General features: G+C 41.5%; 1 non-coding gene across 1 annotated transcript; it reads right to left on the bottom strand.

Moving 5' to 3' along the window:
• Nucleotides 1–13778: 13778 nt before the first annotated feature.
• TRNAC-GCA lies at nucleotides 13779–13850 on the bottom strand. Its single transcript has one exon. It is a non-coding gene; the product is annotated as a tRNA-Cys (tRNA).
• Between the last annotated feature and the right edge of the window lie 6794 nt (nucleotides 13851–20644).

Raw genomic sequence — 20644 nt, 5'->3', positions numbered from 1 at the left:
CTATTCACTTCATCACCTAGCAGCCTCAGCATTCAATTCAACAAAGTTTTACACAGTGCTAATAATATGAAAATAACACAGTGCCTTATACATAACAAGTGCTCAGTTATTTAGTTGCACTGAAAATTGTCTAAACCTAGACTGACTTTCTTTAGGTCTTTAGCCATGTGTGAGCCACCTTCTTTCACCGTTTTGTGGAATGTTCTCGTGTAATGAATGCATACCTTTTTTTTCATATTTGCATAAGAAAAACAGTTATCTCTGACTTGATGCCCATGACCTGGAAGTAAGAGGCCTGAAATGTAGGAAGGGAGGATTAGAGAAAATGGGGAACTTTAAAAAATTGCAGACTTTAAAAATTTTACAATTTGGATGAAAAAAATCTTACCTAATGAAGAAGGGTATGAATTAAGCCAGCAGAAAATCACCGACAGGTAGGCCAGAGAGAAAACAAATTTAGAAAACTGGGGAAATGTGCCAGATATCTCACCACTTAGCAAAATAAGCCCCCACTTAGTAGGGCATTATTTGGCTTCACCACATTAACTTAAAATAATAAACCTGTAAGCTAGAGTGGTAGAGAAGCCAAGTAGTTTTCCCTGGTCGTTGACCATTTTCCCTGATAACTCTTTTGCTAAATATTCATTGAATATCAGCATGTTGGTATAGATTTCTGAAATAAAGCAAGGCAGGTGACTCAGAGAATTATCTACTAGAAAAAAAAACAAAGTTTGTTAGAAGAAACCATTTTGATTTTTCCAAAGCTTGGAATAATACTGGGGTTTACAAGGAGTTATCTGTTATACCTGCATATTAAAGCAAACCATATTTTCCCAAATGAAGGACTAACTTAACAGTGCCAAGAGAATACTGGAAACAACCTATATTATTCTCCCTGCTGTAGGAGCTTGCTTTTCTCTAATAGTTTCTATTGCATCTTACCAATGTTCTCACAAGATTTAATGCCTGTTGTTGGCGAGAGGGTAAGGGTTAGGTAAGGGGTGGTGAGGTGGTTGGGAGAAATTTTTGAAGACTCCACAGCTGATGCCTGAGAACCCAGTGTGAAGGTGGATTGGGAAAAGTGTGACAAGGTAGGTTTTCTTCCACTGGTCAATCATAAAACACCATGAGGGAGGTGTTGTAGGGTCATGGATGGTGATTCGGATGGGGAGTCAGAATCAGAGCTATGGATTGGGTTTCAGAATCACTGGATTCTAGTCTCTAAACTGCCTCTGTTTCAGATAAAATGGAACGTGGCTTAGTGAATAGTGAGCTAATTTTGGTTCCAGAAGGCCTCTGTTTACATCCCACACTCATTAAGTCACTTAACTTTCCTCATCTCAAGAATGTAAATGGCTGTTATACAGCCATATGGCCTTGCCCATGGGGACCCAGATGTATTGAAAGAGGAGTGGGTGGGAAAACAATCATTCTGGACTCATTTTTTGAGCAGGATGCATTCTCCTATCCCTTTAAAAAAATATTTCTGGTTTCAAGGTATATTGATGACTGTCAAAATGCTGACAATTTTTTTTTTCCTATGTCCACAGACATTTATGAGCCTGAAACCTGGAGGAACTGTTCCTTTAAAAGACAGACTTTTCCTTTTTTAGTCTAACATTTATTGTTCCTCCTCTTTCAAATGAGGATGTTAATCTGCTCTAAAACTGCCTCACAAACTCTGCTTCAAGGAAAGCAAATGCAATAATTTTAATTGAATGGATTGTGGTTGCCACACCACATCTCTGTGCCTCAGTTTACTCATTTCTAAGATAAAGGGATTGGAAGAGATGATCTCTCAAGGTCGCTTCTAGTTCCCAATCTCATAAACCAGGGGCAATCAATGTAAAAGTGCTTAGTACAAATGAGACCGGAACTACTGTGTCTGCCCTGGTTGGAAATCAGTAAATATTGGGAAGGCATAAGCTCTGCAGGGTTAGGTCATGGTCAGAAAAGACACCCAAAGAACTCTGCCAATGCTTTGGCATTCTCCTGGGATGGACTAGTCTGTTCATGCTGGATTCCTTCTCCCTCCCTCTGGAAAGAGGGTCTCCCAGTCCTTGCTATCCTTAAAGCAGGCCAGTGGTCCTGGTTGCTCTAGTTACAAGAAGATGCACTCCCCCCCGCCCCCAAAAAGAAGATGCTCCCTCACGGGACTACAACTTCCAGCATGCACCCCTGGGCCTCTTTACAGATTTTCTATTGATTACAGGAAAGGCCCCAAATCTCCCAGATGCTTGTTCTTTAATTATTGATTAATTCAGGCAGCTAGATAGCACAATGGATAGAGTGAAGGGCCTGGAGTCAGGATGACCTGAGTTCAAATCTAGCCTCATACACTAGCTGTGTGACCCTGGGCAAGTTACTTTAACCCTTTTTGCCTCAGTTTCCTCATCTCCAATGTCTTTGCCAAGAAAACCCCAAATGGGGTCACGAAAAGTCGGCCATGACTGAGATAAATGAACAAGTCCGGCAGCAATGCATGTCGGGAATTGTAGTCCTAAGATTCATACAGGCACTAAACGCATTTGTTTAGGATTCATATGTACTTTGTTTCCCCTCCAGACCCTGGTCAGCTCCAGGATCTCCTTACATTCTCCAGGGAATTAGCTAAGCCAATTGAAAAAAAAAATCAAAACAAACCAAACAAACCCAAAAAACAAAACTAAAGTAGAGATTCAGTAAAATTGGAAATGAATGATTCTGTTGAATATCCGAGGTTTTGACATTTGCTGACATCATTGTTCTTGTTGGCTGCACTGGACTCTGCCTGTAGAAAGTGGAAATGGTGGAAAGTAGCATGAGGATATGGAAAACCCCTGACCCAGGACCTCTATGGTTTAATCTTTTGCCCTGATGCTTACTGGTTGTATAAACTGGGGCTAGTTAATTACCCTTTCTGAGCTTCAGATTTCTCTTCATTCAATGTGTCCTGGGTACTGTGCCAGGTGCTGGGAAGATGAAGGAAAAACGAAACAGAAACATCCTGACTCTAAAGGAGCATGCATTTCACTGGGAAAAAAATAATGGCATATACTTCAATAATACAAACTTCAATAGTCCTCCTGGAGTCTATATAATCTAGCTACACATAAATAAGTAAATACAAAATATTTACAGAGTAATTTGGGGAGAGAGGGAGGGAAGTAGGTCATCTCTAAGGTCTCTTCTAATTCTAACAAGCCATGAAGTCTATAATAACAGAGTCATGGACACACCAAATTAATGCTGGAAGAGATCTCAGAGGTCATCTAGTTCAACTTATACCTACCAAGAATCCACTCTCTAACATAACTGAAAAGTCTTTGCTTGGAGATTTCTAGTGAAGACCTGATACCTCTGGCTTTGCCTGGTTCACTTTTTGATAGTTCTAGTAGTTACAAAGATTTTGCTTTGAGCTGAAATTTGTCTCTGTAATTTTTGCCCCTTTCTCCTACTTTTGTCCTATTCACCATAGAGGCATATTGTCTCTTAAAAAAAAGAAAAACCAGTAGGGGCAGCTAGGTGAGTAGAGCACTGGCCCTGGAGTCAGGAGGACCTGAGTTTAAATCCTATCTCAGACACTTGACACTCTTTCTAGCTGTGTGACCTTGGGCAAGTCACTTCACCCCAATTGCCCTGCCTTCCCCCCAGTGTGTTTTTATTATAATTACATTATATACTAACTCCTCTTAATTCCTACTTTTGTTTTCACTATTTCCTTATTTTTGATCTTTTGTTCCTCCATATAAATTTTGTTATTTGATTCTATAAAGTATTTCCTTTGCTATTTATTTGGCCTAGGATTGAATCTGTAGATTAATTTAGGAAGTATCAAAACTTTATGATCTTGGGCTCATCTAGCCAAGACCATTGAATATTTCTTCTCTCATTTAGACTTTCATTTATTCAAGTGAAAACTGTTTTTGTAACTGTGTTTATACACATTCTATGTGCGTCTTGCTAGATTAACTCCCAAGGATTTAATTAATTTTGTTATTTTTTTAGATGGTAGTCTTCTTTCTGGTTTTTATTAATATACATAAATACAGAAGATTTATGAATTTATTTTGTTTCCCACTACTTTATTGAAGCTATCAGCTTGAATATTTTGTTGATTCACTAAGGTTTTCTGAGTAAACCATGATATTTTTGGCAAATAGAGATGATTCTGTTTCTCTGTCAGCATGTATTCCTTTAATTTTATTCTCTTTTTGCCATAGCACTTCTAGCACAATATCAAGTAATTAGAACAATCATGGGCATCCTTGCTTTACTCCTGATCTTATTGGGAAAACTTCCTATGTTTCTTTATGACAAATAATACTAGATGCTGGGTTTTGGTAAATGTTTTCACTGGAAACTCCTAAAGTTAGCAAATTAAATTTTCATTTAGCATTGGGACTTCTACCCTATCTTGTGCTGATTGGTGAGTGTGTGAACCCAAGTTTACATAGCTCTATCTCTCCAGGCTCTGACCCTTGACCACATTTCACTCAGAGCATCTTCCTAACATACAGCTACATGGGGGCATTGTCTTCTCCCCCCTTCCCACTCCTTGCTTTTGGAATAGTGATCAAGTTAGTATTTCTAATATAGGGGAGGGTACTTTCAGGAGAGTTGCTTAGGACTTCTGAGTTCTGCCACTAACATTCTAAGTGTCTCTGGCACTCAGTCTCTTTATACTTCTGTTTCCAATTCATTAAAATAAGGCTCATCATGCCTTTCTTAGCTTCCTTGTGGGGACTCATCTATAGTAGTAGAATGGAAAGAGATTTGTGTTTTGATATCAGAAAACCTGAGTTGTGTGACCTTTGGCAAGTCTGAGCCACAGTTTCCTCATCTATAAAGCAGAATAGTAGTATTTGTACTTACCTCACAAGGTTGCTATAAGGACAATGATTCGTAAACCTTGAAGCACTAAAGAATGATTATCAATGTGTAGGGAGTAAAGAAAGTCAATTCTGCCTTCATATTGAGACCTCCTGATCAGGTAAGACCCAATTTCTTGTTCACTTTAACTAGAAAAAACTGAAATATACCTCTGGTATGATGGAGTTTTGATGATGAGTACCAAATATCCATAATGAGTGACAGGAGTCTAGACAAAATTTTGAAGTTTGTGTTGTTTTTCTTCCCTGTGATTGCGTAAGAGCCTCTGCTGTAACATCTTATCTCCCATCTCGCTCTCCCCATATAGGACAGCATTCATACTCTAGACTTTATCTGACCACATTACCTAGATTAAAACTTCCATCTTATGTCCTGTATCAAGGAATGTGCTAAGAATCTGATAAATGAACTCAAGCTAATGATTAATGGCTCCTGTTAATGAGTTAAATTAATCTTTTATCCTTTCCAAGTAATACATTTCTTTTTAAATAGGAATCTTCAATGTCTGAAAACAAAGGAATTATATCTAATAGGACAGTTTTAGTCATAGTACTAGAAGGCAGGAGAAGATTATTTTTGGAGAGGGGTACCATTGAGTTTCCTTGAAATAACAGCTAGGTGATGGTTAGTTTGCCAGCCACAGAAAGAAATGTAGCAGCTGGAATGGGCTGGAAAAATGAGCTGGAAAACTGTACAAGAGGAAAAAAGGTTAAGCAAAAGAATAAAGGACAAAGAGAGAGGGAAAGTTATGAAGATATCCCTTCCAGAGTAGCGGCGCCATCTGCAGGGAAGGGAAAGCAACTAAAACTCAAAGTTAAAGCTTTGTCAATATTGATAGGACTGACAGGTACCCTGACAAGTCTTTTAGTCTATTTGCCTGCTTTCAAGCAGACCTACACCTCGCTATACAATTTGTAAAGACCTCCAGAAAAAAATTCCCACAACCTTACACTATAACCTATTCCTTAATTATACGGTGACATAAAAGCAGCATGTATTTGAGCTATTTCTCCCTTATAGAGTTGTGAAGAAAATGGCTTATAAATCATAAAGTGTTACATAAAAATGATGTTTGATGATGATGGTGATCCCTTGGACAGGGTACGGTAGAATTTAGAAGCTTAATATTAAATCAGCAACTACAAACTATTTACTCAACACTTAGTTAAAAAACAAAACACAACTGGGTTATGATTCAGCATTGGAAGAACTACAAATATTGATGAGATTAAGTAAGCAATTGACAAACTTATTAAGTACGTACTTAGGCACAAAGACAAAACAAAACAATCCCTGCCTTGAAAGACTTTACATTGTACCGAGGGAAAACATATATACATATAATGCAAAGCAAATGCAAGGTATTTTGGAGGAAGGAAAGGTTCTTGTAGCACACAGAGGGATCAAGAAATGTCCCATAAAAGAAGTGGCACTTGAAGAAAGGTAGGGATCCTAAGAAGTGGAGGTGAAGAGGAAGTATATTCTTGTGGCGGGGGGAATACATAGGTACACAAATAGATGTAAGGTCCTATGTGAAGGATAGACAATTAGTAGGCCAGTTTGGCTGACCTGTAGAACGTATGAAGCAAAGTAATGTGTAGTAAGTATGTAAAGTTAGGATGGAGCCAGACTGTGCTAGACATTAAATGTCAAACAGAAGAATTTATACTTATGTGGGAAACAACAGTAAGCCACTGGAACTTCCAGAGGAACATGATCAGGCCTGTGTTTTAGGATTATCACTTTGATATCTGTATGGGATATAGGTTTGTGAGTAAAGAGACTGGAGGCAGGGAGACTAATGAAGAGGATTTTGCAGATTGAGATCTATTCATCAAAGTTCCAAAGGAAATACAAATTTATTGAGCACATATAGGAGGTTAAAGGGAGAAGGGTGAAGAATATCTATTAGTGTCATTAATTATTGCCACATATATATGTCCCTATACATATGTACACGTACATATTTAGTCACTCATTTAAACTCTTTCCTCTGATATGGGCATCCAGGAATGCATTGTTGTTGAGTGTGGTTGTCCTCCCGGATAGAAAACTCACACACCAAGGATCTACCTGTCGACTTTGGGAAAGTCACACAGTTGCCCTGGATGTGTCTCTGAATGTGAATAGGTTGGACTAGATGGCCTTTAAGAACCCTTCCAGTTATAGCTTTATATGTAACTATGATCCTCTTGAGCAGCTAGGTGGTGCAGTGGATAGTGTGCTGAGCCTGGAGTTGGGAAGACCTGAGTTCAACTGTGACTGCAGATACTTATTAGCTGTGTGACCTTGAGCAAGTCATTTAACTCTGTTTGCCTCAGTTTCCTCATCTGCAAAATGAGCTGGAGAAGGAAATGGCAAACCCCTCCAGTGTCTCTGCCAAGAAATCCTCAAAGGGGATCATGAAGATTTGCCATGTATTTTCAGCCTGTGTCAACTAACCACCGTGTGAACTGGGTCACTCTTTGACTTAAACTTAAATCTTCCAAGCATTAAAGGGTCTGTCTTCTTTCTACTCTTCAGTGAATAAAGTCATGTGCACTTTAAAAATGCATTCAAAATTTTACAAAATTCAGATATTCACGTGTGAGATTCCCTCTCTTCCCAGGCACCAGACATTAACCAAGCTCTCCATCCCCTCCTCTGTTAGAGGGAGATAACAATTGGCCTGAAGAACCACTGAAGCACAGGCAAGATGTGAGCGCCGCAAATGACCCAGGACCATGCAGCAAGTCAGTAGTGGATGGGCCTGGAAGCCCAGCGTTCTCCTGCCTCCCAGACCTCGGCTCTCTGCACTGTCCAAGGCTGCCTCTTCCCTGGGGGCGATGGCTGGGGGAGGGACCTGAGAGGTCAGAGACTCCGGCCCCGTGAAGCGGCCAGCCCAAGGTCAGCCAGCACGAGCCGCGTCTTTGGCCTCCGTCCGGGTCCAACGACGAGCGCCGGGCAAGCACAGGGCACAAACAGTGCTCCCCTTGGGGGGAGGGCGGGCTGGGGGGCTTCAGACGGGCTCGGTCACAGGCAGAGAGAACCCCTTCTTTATGGGGCCCCAAGAGCAAAACAACGAAATCTCGTTACCTCTCCCTCCCGCCTTCCTGCGTCCCCCAGCGCCAGAAGCCTCTCACAAAGCCTCGACCGTTGTTGCCTAAGTAACGGGCCCCTAGCAACCGCTCCTTCCGGTGGAACACTTCCGTTTCCACTTCAGAGGAAGTGACGTCACCTTCGCTATGTGAGGAGGTGGTGTTCGGTCGTTTCGGTTATGTCTGACTCTTCACTACCCTATTTAGCGTTTTCTTGACAAAGATACTGGAGGGGTTTGCGGTTTCCTTCTCCAGCTCATCTGACAGATGAGGAAACTGAAGCAAACAGGGTTGCCTTCCCAGGGTCGCAGAGCTAGTTAGTGTCTAAGGCCCAAATTTAACTCAGGTCTTCCCGACTCCAGGCCCTGCACTCGCCTTTCCCGGCCTTCTCTCTCTGCGGATTCGTCTTCCACCCGGACCAGGGCCGCCTTTTCTCTTACCCTCCTCCCCTCCCTTTTTGGAGCAGGGTTGTGGCCGCAGGCATGATCACAGGCCCGGACCCGCTGTCCTCCGGCCACAGGAACCCACTCCTTTGCATCTCCCAGGGTCCCCTGCTTTGCCTCCTGGACACCTTACCAGTGGTTGGAATCGGAGGCTCTTCCTCAGGAAACTACATTTCCCAGGATGCAGCGCTCTGGTTTCCGGATTCCTCTACAACGGTTGGACTTCGAAGCAGTGCGCTATTGAAATGTAAACTACGTCCTAGACAGGTCGATCCTTTTAGTCCGAGGCTTCTTAACTCTGCATCCTGGTCCTTTTTGGCATCTTTGTGAAGCCTGTGGACCCCTTCTCACAATAATGTTCTTAAATAGTTGAAGGACATGCTGAAGTTCGGTTAGAGGTTAGTGAAAATAAAGATGCATTTTTTTAACCTATCCAAGTTCATGGACCCCCAGAAATCTTTCCGTGGACCCCGGGTTAAGAACCTCCGATCTAGTCCATCCTTCTCATTTTACAGATATAGAAAATAAGCCTCGGAGAGGTTAAGGGAGTTTCCTAGGGTCACACGGTTTATTAAGTGTGAACTCTCACATGGAACCTTTGACTCCTAATCCAATATTCATTGATCTTTCCAACGACTTTGAAACTGTCTAGCTCACTTTGTCACACAAACCAAGCACCCCGTGTGCACTATGGAGGCAAAGAAAGCAGTGGCCGACCTGGGATTAAACCCTGCCTCTGCTGTTTGTTAAACCTGGCACCTTCAGCAAGTCCCTCATTTTTCTCATATGTAAAATGAGTGGCGAGGGAGGTTGATACATGATGCCCTCTAAAATCCTTTCTGTCTCTCAATCCAAGATTCATTGATCTCTGATAGGTAGTCACTCAGTTAATATTAACTTGAACACTTCAATTACAGAGAAGGTCATACTTAAAAGGCAATGCATTCTCTATTTGAAAACCTCTAATTGTTCTACTATAAATTGGAGTAGAAAATCTCTTTCCCTATAAATTCTAACCATTCTAGTTCCATTTTCTGGACCCATACAGAATAAATCTAATTTCTTTTCTACATCATAATCCTTCAAATATTTGAAGATATCATTACATATGAAGGGAATTATTTCCTTTTTGACAGGTGAAGAAATGAGACAGAGATTAAGTGCTTTGCCCAAAGTCACACAATATGTGACAAATAGAGGACTAGAACCCAAGTTTTCTGACTCCCAGGCTAGGGATCTTTTTACTGTTAGAATAAAGTAAATAGCAGGTGTTAGGGACAAGGAGAATGAAAAAAAATAGCATGGCCAGCAGAGATCAGTTCAAGAGATCTTTTTCAAGTTTCTCCTGTGTGCCTGCCTCATGAATTGTGAAGGATTTGAACATATTGGAATCTGCCATGAATCCATCAAAATATCAAAGTATGCTATATGATCAGCCCTTTGCCAGAAATACAAAAATAACCCCAGTTCTCATCCTAGGGAGCTTAGCTGAGGAAACAAGATTTATATGAAGCAACCTGAGAACTATATAAGAGAATATGTGATAGAGTATATGTCAAAACCTCAGTATCAAGAACCTGTGACTATGATAGAACATGTCCAGAACTAAATGACCCAAGGTCACAGAGCTCATCAGTTGTGTTGAGTCAGGACTTGGCCCAGATCTAGCATTCTTTTTCTCATACCATGTCAGTTTTCTAAATATTCAGGGCAGTCAGAAATGGGAGAGAACACTGCTGATTAGTGCTTCTGAGACAGACTGCAAGAGGTGGGATATTTGTTAATGTCTAGATAATATTGACAGCTTAAAACCACGAGTTGTCAGGGAGAGCACAAGAATTGTGAGCAAAATTTTTGTCATATTTCTACGTTACTTCCTTTTAAGATGAACTGTGGGGAATCACCTGGGATAAACTTCCTTTGTGGAAGGAACAAAGCATTCTTGAGAGGTGCCTTGATTGGTGGAGTCTTGTCTTAGCCCCTTCTCCATTACCTGATGTTGCCACCTTTGATTTCATCCCAAGATGAGCTTTGAATCGTGCAGAGGGCCCCACAGTAGGATTACTTCCAGGATAAATTAATTGATGTATGGGGGGGTGGGGTGAGTGAGGTGTGTGCAAAAGTCAAAGCATAATCACAAAAATAGGAATGACCATTATGCCTCCTTGTCATCAAACAATCCAGATAACAGGCCAAAGACAGCTAGCTTCTATGTATACTGCTGCTGTAAATGTGGAAGCTATATGTTTTCTGCTTTGTTTTCCTCCATTTGGGGAGGAGAAAAACGTTTAAAGAAAAGCATTTAAAGGAAAAGTATTAAAAGAAAAGCTGTATGTCTACATTCAGGGGGAGACAGTATGTCAAAAAAAAAATCATAGACTAAAAAAAAAAATTATAGACTTAGAGCCAAAATGGGACCTCAGAGGCACTGGAACATCACTTTAGAGTTGGCAAGGACCTCAGAGGTCATCTAGTTTAAACTTCTCATTTTACAGATGAGGGAATTGAGGCCCAGAGATGTTAAATGACTTACCCAAAGTCACAGAGTTGTTGAGTATCAGAAGTAGAATTTGAACCTTGGTCCCATGACTCCAAATCCTGTTTATGCCAACCCATATCTCTCCCACATCCATTTTGTTTGTACTTTGCATTTACTTATATGTGAATGTGTTGTTTTTCCCAACAAGCTCCTTTCTCTTCTCCCCCACCTAAAGGTCAGATCCTTGAGGGCAGGACCTGCTTCTTTCATCAAATGTAAACTCCTCGAGAGTAAGGATTGTTTTATTCTTGAGTTTGTATCCTCAACACCTAATTCAGTGCTTGGCGCATAGTAAGTACTTAATAAATGTTTTAATCCATGTCCAGTGGTTAGTCAGCCCCTTCCCCCAAACTTCTGGTTATAAGGAGCTGCTTCTCTCTGGGGCATCCCTTTTCATATTTGGGCAGGGTAAAGAGGGCATGAGATAGACATACACAAGAGAGAAGATACAAAATATTAATGAAAATATTTTGGTTAAAATGGAACCTTTATTTTTACCAATTACCTCTTTGAGATATGTTAGGGAAAGTGGGTTTAGTGGCCTAGAAGGTTAACAAAAGTATGACTTAGAGACAAAAACTAATGCCATCCTTGGCTGGCTGAGTATATGATATGAGGGATGTGATAACCTTACTGTACTCTTATCTTGGTCAGACCATGTCTAGAGTTTTATGGTTGTTAATATCCTTCATAAAATGTGATGCCCAGAACTGAACATAAAACTCTAGATATGGTCTGACCAAGATATATATACTACTTTGAAACTTAATCATATGGTATTTTGCATGCTTTTCTGACTGTTCTATGTGCTTTAATTATGTCCCACAATTTGATTATAGGTGCCTTTAGGTTAGGGTGAGTCCTATGTTTTCTCTTCAAATCCCCTCAATACCTAGCACAGTGGAGTGTTTATAGTAGATACAAACACACACACACACACTGCTGAACTGGGTTGAAAAAAGCCCTGGGAAGTAGGGAGTCTTAATATTGTGGTCCGCTGAGACAATCTGGTGGTGTAAGAGCCCTGTGCTGGTAGAGAGGGGAAAATCTGTGGTGCCATGAGGTTAGGGGTAGGAACAATTCTGCTTGAAACAAAGATATGCTGTGTAGCCTATGGAAACTACAGAAGCCAAAGACAAGATTTTGCAGAAGTTCAACATAGAGTCAGAGCTGAGAAACTGAAGTTCTTCCAAAAGAAAAGATCTCTCTTGGAACTACAATTGTGTCCCATGATATGGCTCATGGCATTTGACTAAGATCAAGAGTTGTCCATAGGGGACATCTCAAATTATTAGGTTTACATTTTAGCCTGAAGAATAGCTTACTCACTCGGAATGAATTCTGGCTCTAGAGGACTCCTGCCCATTTCTGTTATCATCTTCTTAAACACTGAGGACAAAGCCTATCCTAAAGTAATAGCTTTGCTCAAGTTGAAATGTCATAGGTGTGTTACAGTGAAAGAGAAAATTATTCTAAAAGCTTACAAAAACCCTAACACTTCAAAAAAAAAAGTTAAGCCCAGCCTCTGGATTAAACATGAAAGGTCAGCTGGCTCATAGATTGACACTTGTGGATGCCCTGCTCTTCCTGGATATGGGCTTCTGGTTCATCTTCAGATGATGGTAACTTCAGGAAGAGTAACACAACACTCAGTTGTTCTTTGTCTTTTTCATCAAGGACATTGGGTGGTATTAGTTGTAAAAGACTCCAGAATTATAGAATTCCACAGAAGAGATCTCCAAGGTCCTCTGGCAGAGTACTGGCCAAAGAATCACAGAATCCCAAAGGGACTTTAGATGATCTTTAGTACTACTTGTGCCTGAACAAGAATCCTCTTGACAACAACCCCATCAAATAGTCATTAAGCTTCTTGGAGGCCTCTTACCACTGAGAACTCACTACATCCTAACTAATTCTTAGGAAGTCATTTCCTACATTAAGCCCAAATCTACTTTTCATTGATCCAAGTTCTGTCCTCTGGGTCCAAGCAGAACAAATCTAATCTCTCTTCCACAAGACAGTCTTTCAAATATTTAAAAACATCTATTATGCTTTTATCTACTCCTCCCCTCCACTCCCTCCCCAACTCAAATCTTTTCATCACCAGTTTCTTCAACTGATTCTTATTTGATTTTGTCTTTAGTCCCTTGACCATTTGCACTGGTGCAGTGGGAAAAGCTCTGACTTTGGGATCAGAAAACCAGGGTTCACATCCTGCCTTTGCTGCTCACTCACCTGTGTGACAGAGGGCAAGTGTCTTAACTCCTCTGGGCGTCAGATTTCCTCATCGGTAAGTTGAGATAGGCTAGCAGGTGTCATTCAGCTGAAGATCTATGATCCTAATAGTAACCCTTTGAGGTGGATAGCACCCCTATCTTACAGATGAGAAAACTAAGGTTCAGAGATTGGTGGCAAAACTGGTAAATGTCTAAGGATTGTTGCTTCTGACCCCAGGACTTATTATATCACGCTGCTCCTAGTGACAAAAGGTGAGATTTATGTAGTAGGCTGAGGATTTGTGTTCCATCAGTAACGTAGAAGACGGGTTGAGGCAAAAGAAGGAAGGGTAACATTGAGTTGTAAAGACAAAGGACCTAATAAAAGGGTAAATCTGAGACTAAAGATGAACATTATGGGGCACTTGGATTTGAACCAAAAACCTTTGGTTCTAGCAGACAAACGTTCTAATTCTCTAATAAGAACCTTAGCAATTTCCCCCATTTCCATATCTCATTTTCTTTTAGGATTCAAGCGCCAGGGAAGGGAAAAAGGGTTGGCAAAGGAGGGAGTAAACATGACTCCACCCATTTGAGCTGCAGGCTGCTCTGATGGTAAAAGTCATGTGGCAGGGGGCACCTGGATTTGAACCAGGGACCTCTTGATCTGCAGTCAAATGCTCTACCACTGAGCTATACCCCCTCACCCTAGCACTGCTCTCTCTTCTTATTAGTATATTTCTTCTAGTCACTGCACATGCATTACCACAGCCAGAAACGAGAGATCAAGGGATGTCCAGAGCCAATTTCTATCATTTAGCTTGGCTCCTGTAATAAGTGAATGGCCATGTGTGTTGAGCTTCCCGAGTATGTCTTTACCATACGTGCCTGTGTAGCTAGACTACCATTACTCTTTCCTTAGCAAACAGATCATGTGACTGCTGCTGTTGCATCCGATGAGGAGAGTGATAGGTCAGTTGCAAATGATTTCCTCTGGTCTTGCTGTGGGGAGAGTGCTGAGCCAGGGATCCTCCTGCAGGGGTTCTTCGATGCTCTCCTGTTCTGGTGCATTTAAAGGAATAGCAGAAGATTTCATCTGTTAGGGGTAGAGGCAGGATGGAGGGGGCTCAAGTCCTGGCTGCAGGTTCCCATTTTGCACTGTGGAAAAAAACACTTAAAAACCCCCAAACTTCAATTCTGGAGAATTATCAGAATTTGTTCTGATTTGACTGTAAACAGATGGGCTGGTGACCAATTAAATGATAAGATTCCTCCACTGCTAAGGGGGATAGAATACAAACCAGTCTGAAACTGAGCCAGGGACAGTCTGAGCAGCCCTCAAGTCCAGTGCCAAGTAACTATCCCTTCATTACTAGGCTGAAACATCCAACAGGTAACTTCCCTTGCATTCAGCATTGCTACTTCCTTCCTTAATTGGTACAGTAACTATAAGTCAATTCAGCTTTCAGGAAAAAAATCTCTCACTTTTGTTGGTTCACTACTATGGACAATGATGAACATGGCATGGTTCCTGCTCACTATCAACTCACAAACTCGTAAGAACAATAAGACATGTTCATACACACACATACACACACACACACCCAAAGCCAAAAACAACCCCCCCCCCAAATAAACAAAAAAACCCATAAGATTGTAAAAGCACATGAGTTACAAAGTACCATGAGAATCCACAGGAGAATGGGATCACTTGCAGCTTAAGCGATATGGGGAGACTTGGTTGAAGAGATGGCTTTTGAACTGGACCTTGAAGGATAGGTGGGGTTTCATCTGGTGCAGGTGTTGGGGAGAGGGAATTCCAGGCTAAGGAGATGACTAGAACAAAGTCAAGAAGGTGAAAAAGTGTGAGTTGTGTTTGGGAAGTGGCAGGAAGTCAGCTTTGGCAGAACTAAGGTGAGCGAAGGTTAGTGAGAATGTGGAGAGCCTCAGAAGCTCCTTATTCTGGTTTTCTGTCTTCATTGTGTTCTTCCCTATGGGGTAGAACTGTCCCCGGAAAATGGTTATGATTGCTAAGTGCTTCAGGAGGGATCACTCTTTAAAACTGCTTTAGAGAACAAGTAGTAGGTAAGATTCAGGGGAAAAGCCAGTGGAGTGGAACCCGAGAGCAAATACTGAAACATATACAAGGAATGTGCTCAGGCCCCCTACCTTGCATTCTAATCAGCACCAAATCAGTGGATGCCCCTCCAGATATCTATTTTGAGCAGACATCGCCACCTGGTGGTTGGCAATCTCTTCCCTACCACCTCCTTTCTTTCAAAGGCATCCTGTTATAGACTGTGGTGCCTCCTTTTGTTTTTCCACAGTCACAGCTCAGGCATCTCTTTATCTCAACTACACCCATTCTCTCTAATTGTCATCCCCAGTTTTTGTCTTCCAACGCTTGTTCAGTTACCTTAAGTGAATCTCCTTTCTCTGGTCTCCCTTTCCCTCCCTTTCATTCCCTTTGTGAATGCTTTTCCCATCCCCCACCAGGCCATGGGCCTATTCATGACTATTAAACATCATGTTAATAATATACCTGAATCAAGGAAAAGAAAAGACATGTTTTGAAGAGAAGTTAGGCATAATAAAGAATCGGTGGTATCAAATGGTTTAACACCCTTCTGGAAAGTGTCCAGCCTTCAGTTTTGGAATTTCCATAGACTTTTCCATCTACTTCCTCATCTTTCTTTAATTAAATTTATTTTTCCTCAGAACCAGAATTCAAGATAGATTTTTAAATGATACATATTCAAATTTTTGTTAGTTTTACATTCAATTTTAAATTCTATTTAGCAATATATTCCATTCAAAAATTTTAATGAGTAATATTGAAGTAGGTGTTTTCTGTTCTTTTTCCATTAAAAATATATAGCATTTTAACTACATTTCAATGCCATTGTTTCATTTATTGTCTTTACACCCCCAGTGTCTTGCACAGTGCTTGACTCACAGTAAATGCTTAATAAATGCTTCCTGATTGAGAGGTGATTTTGTGTGTAAATACTTTCCACCAAGGTAGATAGCAACTCCTGTATATCTTAATAGAGTTAATGAATTACCTTGGCGCCCCCCCTCCCCAAATATCACCACTTGGTAGCTAGTACTCTGATGATTAACCTCCCTGCATTTCACTAGGCTGGTTATTAGACAACAGACACATACTCTGTCATTAGGCCCATGTTCCAAGGCTAGTAATAGACTATTTTTAAGTTTTCAGCTGGTAGAAACTGCCACATCTTGTGCCCTTCTGGTCTTTGAGACCCCACAGTCACCTCCATGCCACAATGAGGCTTCAGTGTAGTGGAGGCTACATTTAGCTGCATTGTGGGTTAAATGGGCTTTTTGGGGGCTAACCTAGATAGTCTCTTGCTTCCCCAAAGACATTATAGCATTACTAGTCTTCTCTGTTTACATCCTATTCATCTCTATATTTGCTAGTCCTTGAAACTATACTGGAATTGGCATCAGGGAGTCTCCTTTGGTTTAGCCGGCCCTCTTGTATTGGATAGGTGTGATAGTCCAAAAATGTTTTTGTTTTGTTTGTACCAAGATCCATAAGGCTTGCTTGTTCCAGGCTGCTTCTGCTTTAAACAGGGCCTATTCTCCTGACATCTCTGTTTTGGAGAAGCATCTGTATTTCATGCTAGAGTTTGTCTGCATGTAAAATCAGAGATGGGAATCCAATCAAATATACCCAAGGAAGAAGCTGCCCCATCCCTACAAAAGCCATGCTTCTCTCTTGTATCAGCTAGCTTTTCAGATGGGATTTCAGCTGTTTCACATATCAACTAGGAGAAATGATAGCTAGCATTTACATGGCACTTTACATATGTTATCATCTCATTTGATCTTCAAAAGCAACCGTGTGAGGAGGATAATGATCCCCAGTTTACAGATGAAGAAACTAAGCTGAGAAAGATCAAGTGACTCACCCAAAATCACACAAATAAATGTTAGAGGCAGAATTTGAACTCATTATCTTCCTGTCCAATACTATTGATGAAGAACAGTCCAATCCGAGTCTGCCAGAACCAAGGGCAGCCTCTCATCAGGGTTATATAACTCCTCCTGCCCTGAGGATGTCTCATTTTATACGTTAGGCAAGAAGTGTCAAATTCAAATAGAAACAGGGGCTCCAAATCTGCCCACCTTCATCTCCTTAATTCCCTCATGTGGCCCCACTTCCTTCCTCTAAAGAGCTTGGGACTCTCTGTTACCCTGGTACTTCATACCTAGGTCTCAGAGGTTTCCTCTGAGACTCTGCCCCTACCCCATTAAAATTTATCTTTCCTATTTTCTTTTTTTAGTATTAATCAGCACTAAGGTGTTGATGACTGATAAGGGTTTAACTTGCTACTTCTTCAAGTACATTTTACATTTTAACTGAGGTCTAATTCTAAGAAATGTATTTTTCATGGTTAAATTTTAGGCACCATTGCAGATCAGAATGGGAGGGACAAATAGACCTCCCCAGCTCTCTTCAAATCATGAAGGTGGCTTACTTGAGCTTATTCTCTAAAGCTGGCCCTCCCTTTTAGATCTCCTCAGATTATACAACCCCATCCCCAAACAGAGAACTCCCTTAGACAGGGTCCATCACTGTTAACTTTCTACTATTATCGAACAGAGGGAATTTGATAAAGAGATCAAGTAAAGGTAAAGTTGAAGATGAGGGTAGAGAAGGTGTTAACAAACTCCACATTTGCACGGATGAGAGGCTCACAGAATACTCTAGTAACCTGCTTCGTTAGTAGTTGGGAAGTAGCTGGGGAGAGGAGATCAATTTGTTAAGCACCAACTAAGTGCCATGTAAAGAATGCAGGTACAAAGAATGAACCAATCTCTACTCATAAGGAGCTTATATTCTGACGGGGCACATATATGTATACAAGTATATGTATATATACTGTATATGTATATATAATGTATACATATATAAGTACATATACGTATATAAGTACATATATGTATATTTGTTGTTTAGTCATATCTGACTGTGACTTCATTTGAGATTTTCTTGGCAGAGATACTGGAGTGATTTGCAGTTTCCTTCTCCAGCTCATTTTACAGAGGAGGAAACTGAGACAAACAGAAGTAAGTGACTTGCCCAGGGTCATACAGCTAGTAAATGTTGAGGCCAAATTTGAACTCAGGAGGATGAATCTTCCTGACTCCAGGCCCAGCACTCTATCCACTTCACCATCTAGCTGCCCCATACATAAATATATGCAGCATAAATATGAAGTTAGTGAATATAACTATATACACAGTAGTTGTACTAGGTTGCTTGGGAAGGAGAGAGGGCATTGGCAATTGGGGGATCAGGAAAGGCACCAAGAAGAAGATGGTACTTGAGCTGCCTCTTTTTTGAGACTGAGTGTCCCCTCACTGGCAGGCCTCACCTTGGCCTGACATAGAGGCTTTGGTCTGCTCCATTTCTGGAGTGGGCTGGCTGGCCTCTCAGGAGGTAGCCTGGTAGGTAGGCCCCTCTTACAGAGGTTCACCATACTGGTGCCAGACTTAGTTCAGATATCTATTAGGCTTAGCCAACTGCAGCTCAGGACTCCCAAGTAGAGCTGTCTCTTAATAGGAGCTGGAGGGAAGAAGGGAGTGCACCCTAGGTATATGGGCTGGCCAGCACAAAGGTACATAGAGGGAGATAGAGTGAGATGGAGTGTTGGATGTGGGGAACAGAGAGAGAAGCATTTTGGCTAGATTGTTGCACTTGGGAGAATATATGAGATGCAAGTCTGTCCTTGTTCAGGGGGCCTTGGTAGACCCAGTCAGGGGGAGGAGAGAAAGGTTTGTTTTTGTTTTTAAGAACACTTTTCCTGACCTCTAGGAGGAGAATCAAAAGTCTGACCATGTCACTGGCTTTTTCGAGAAGCTTCACTGGCTCCTTATTCCACTTCAAATCAAATATGAACTCCTCTGATCCCACATTGCTCTGCTTTAGACTCTGTTTTAGCCAGATTGTCCTACTTACTGCTTATCATATATAACAATCTGTCTCATGCTTCCATACTTTTGTATAGCCCATCTCCCATGTCTGAAATGCCCTCCCTGCTCACCTTTGCCCCTCCAAATCCCTAGGGTTTTTCCTTCCCCCAAAGCATTGTTAAGGTGCTTCTTCCTATAGGAAGGCTTTCCTGACCACCACCACCCCCCTTCAGTTATTTATGTTCCCTGTCTCCAGCCCACCCCCAAATTACTTTGTATTTACTGTGTGTGTTTTGTGTACACTTAACTTCCTAGAGGTTGTCTTTCCCTGGTAGATTGTAAGCTCCCTTGAGGGCAAGGACTGCTTTGGGTTTTGCCTATGTATCTCTGAAGTCTATTACTATAGGAAGCATATTGTTTGCTGAATTGAATTGATGAGTCTGGGCAGGGCTGACCCTCTGTGAAGTAGGACCAAATATTGACACCTTCCTTCTATTATAACACGTCCGCACTTCCTGACACCCCTCTTTCCTCCCTAGAAGATCAGTCCCCCTGCAGCATTTCACCTGCTTCTCACTTCCCCAACCAAAACTTTTATCTCCTTAGTACTGTGTTAAGAAAAGCAAACACAACACTATACGATGAACTCAAACACAGCTGTTTTTGTATCTTGCCCCTGGCTCCCCACTCCCGCCACCTCCCCATCCTCACTTCCCTCTCCTCACCAGCTGGTTCCAGTCACTTCTGGATGTCTAAAATCCCCTATAATTGGGCTTTTCTCTTCCTGCTTGTCTTATCGTGGGGAGGCGGTCACCTGTCACCTTACCCTCAAACCTCAAACTCCACCTCTCAAAGAGACCTAGAATCAGCTTCCTGGAATAGCTATTTTCTTTTATTTCTGTGGTCCTAAACAAGAGGTGATTTATAGCCCAGTCATCCTAGGAACACCTGACAGGTTTGTCCACCTCCACGTATTGGGGAAAGGACAAAGAGGACCCTCCGAGGTTTGGAAACATCATATTCTAACATCAGACCCAGGGAAAGAAAGTGAAGAACAATGGAGGCTTGACCCTTCTGTCTGGTAGTGGAGGAGGCTGGCCACCGGCAAACATTTCTTAAGAAGAACAAGCGTGTTGCACTGGAAAAAGCGATGGATTTGGAATCAGATTATCTGAGTGCTGGCACTTACTACTTAGGTTCTCTTTGGCAAGTTCCTTCATCTCTCTGGGCCTCATGCTCCTTATGTAAAGATGAAGAAGATGGATCCTGAAGGCCTCTGAGGTTTCTTTTAGCCCTATGATCCCCCTAGCTTTGTGCTTGGTGTTGGAGACACAAAGATTAAAAAAAGAAAAAAGAAAAAGAATATTTGTCCTCAAGCCACTTTCAGTTCAATAGAGGAGCTATGACATGTCAGTCAGTCAAGAAACATTTGTTAAGTCCTTACTATATACCAGACATGTACAAAAATAAGTCTGCTATAAGGTAGTGGGCTAGGGTAAAGGGAAGCTACAGACAAAGTGTTCCAGAAAAACTTGGGGTGCCCACCATCCC

The sequence above is a fragment of the Trichosurus vulpecula genome, chromosome 5 (assembly GCF_011100635.1).
Source record: "Trichosurus vulpecula isolate mTriVul1 chromosome 5, mTriVul1.pri, whole genome shotgun sequence".
Lineage (NCBI taxonomy): Eukaryota > Metazoa > Chordata > Mammalia > Diprotodontia > Phalangeridae > Trichosurus > Trichosurus vulpecula.
Note: the sequence above shows the minus strand (reverse complement) of the source record. Positions and strands in the feature narration are given on the sequence as shown.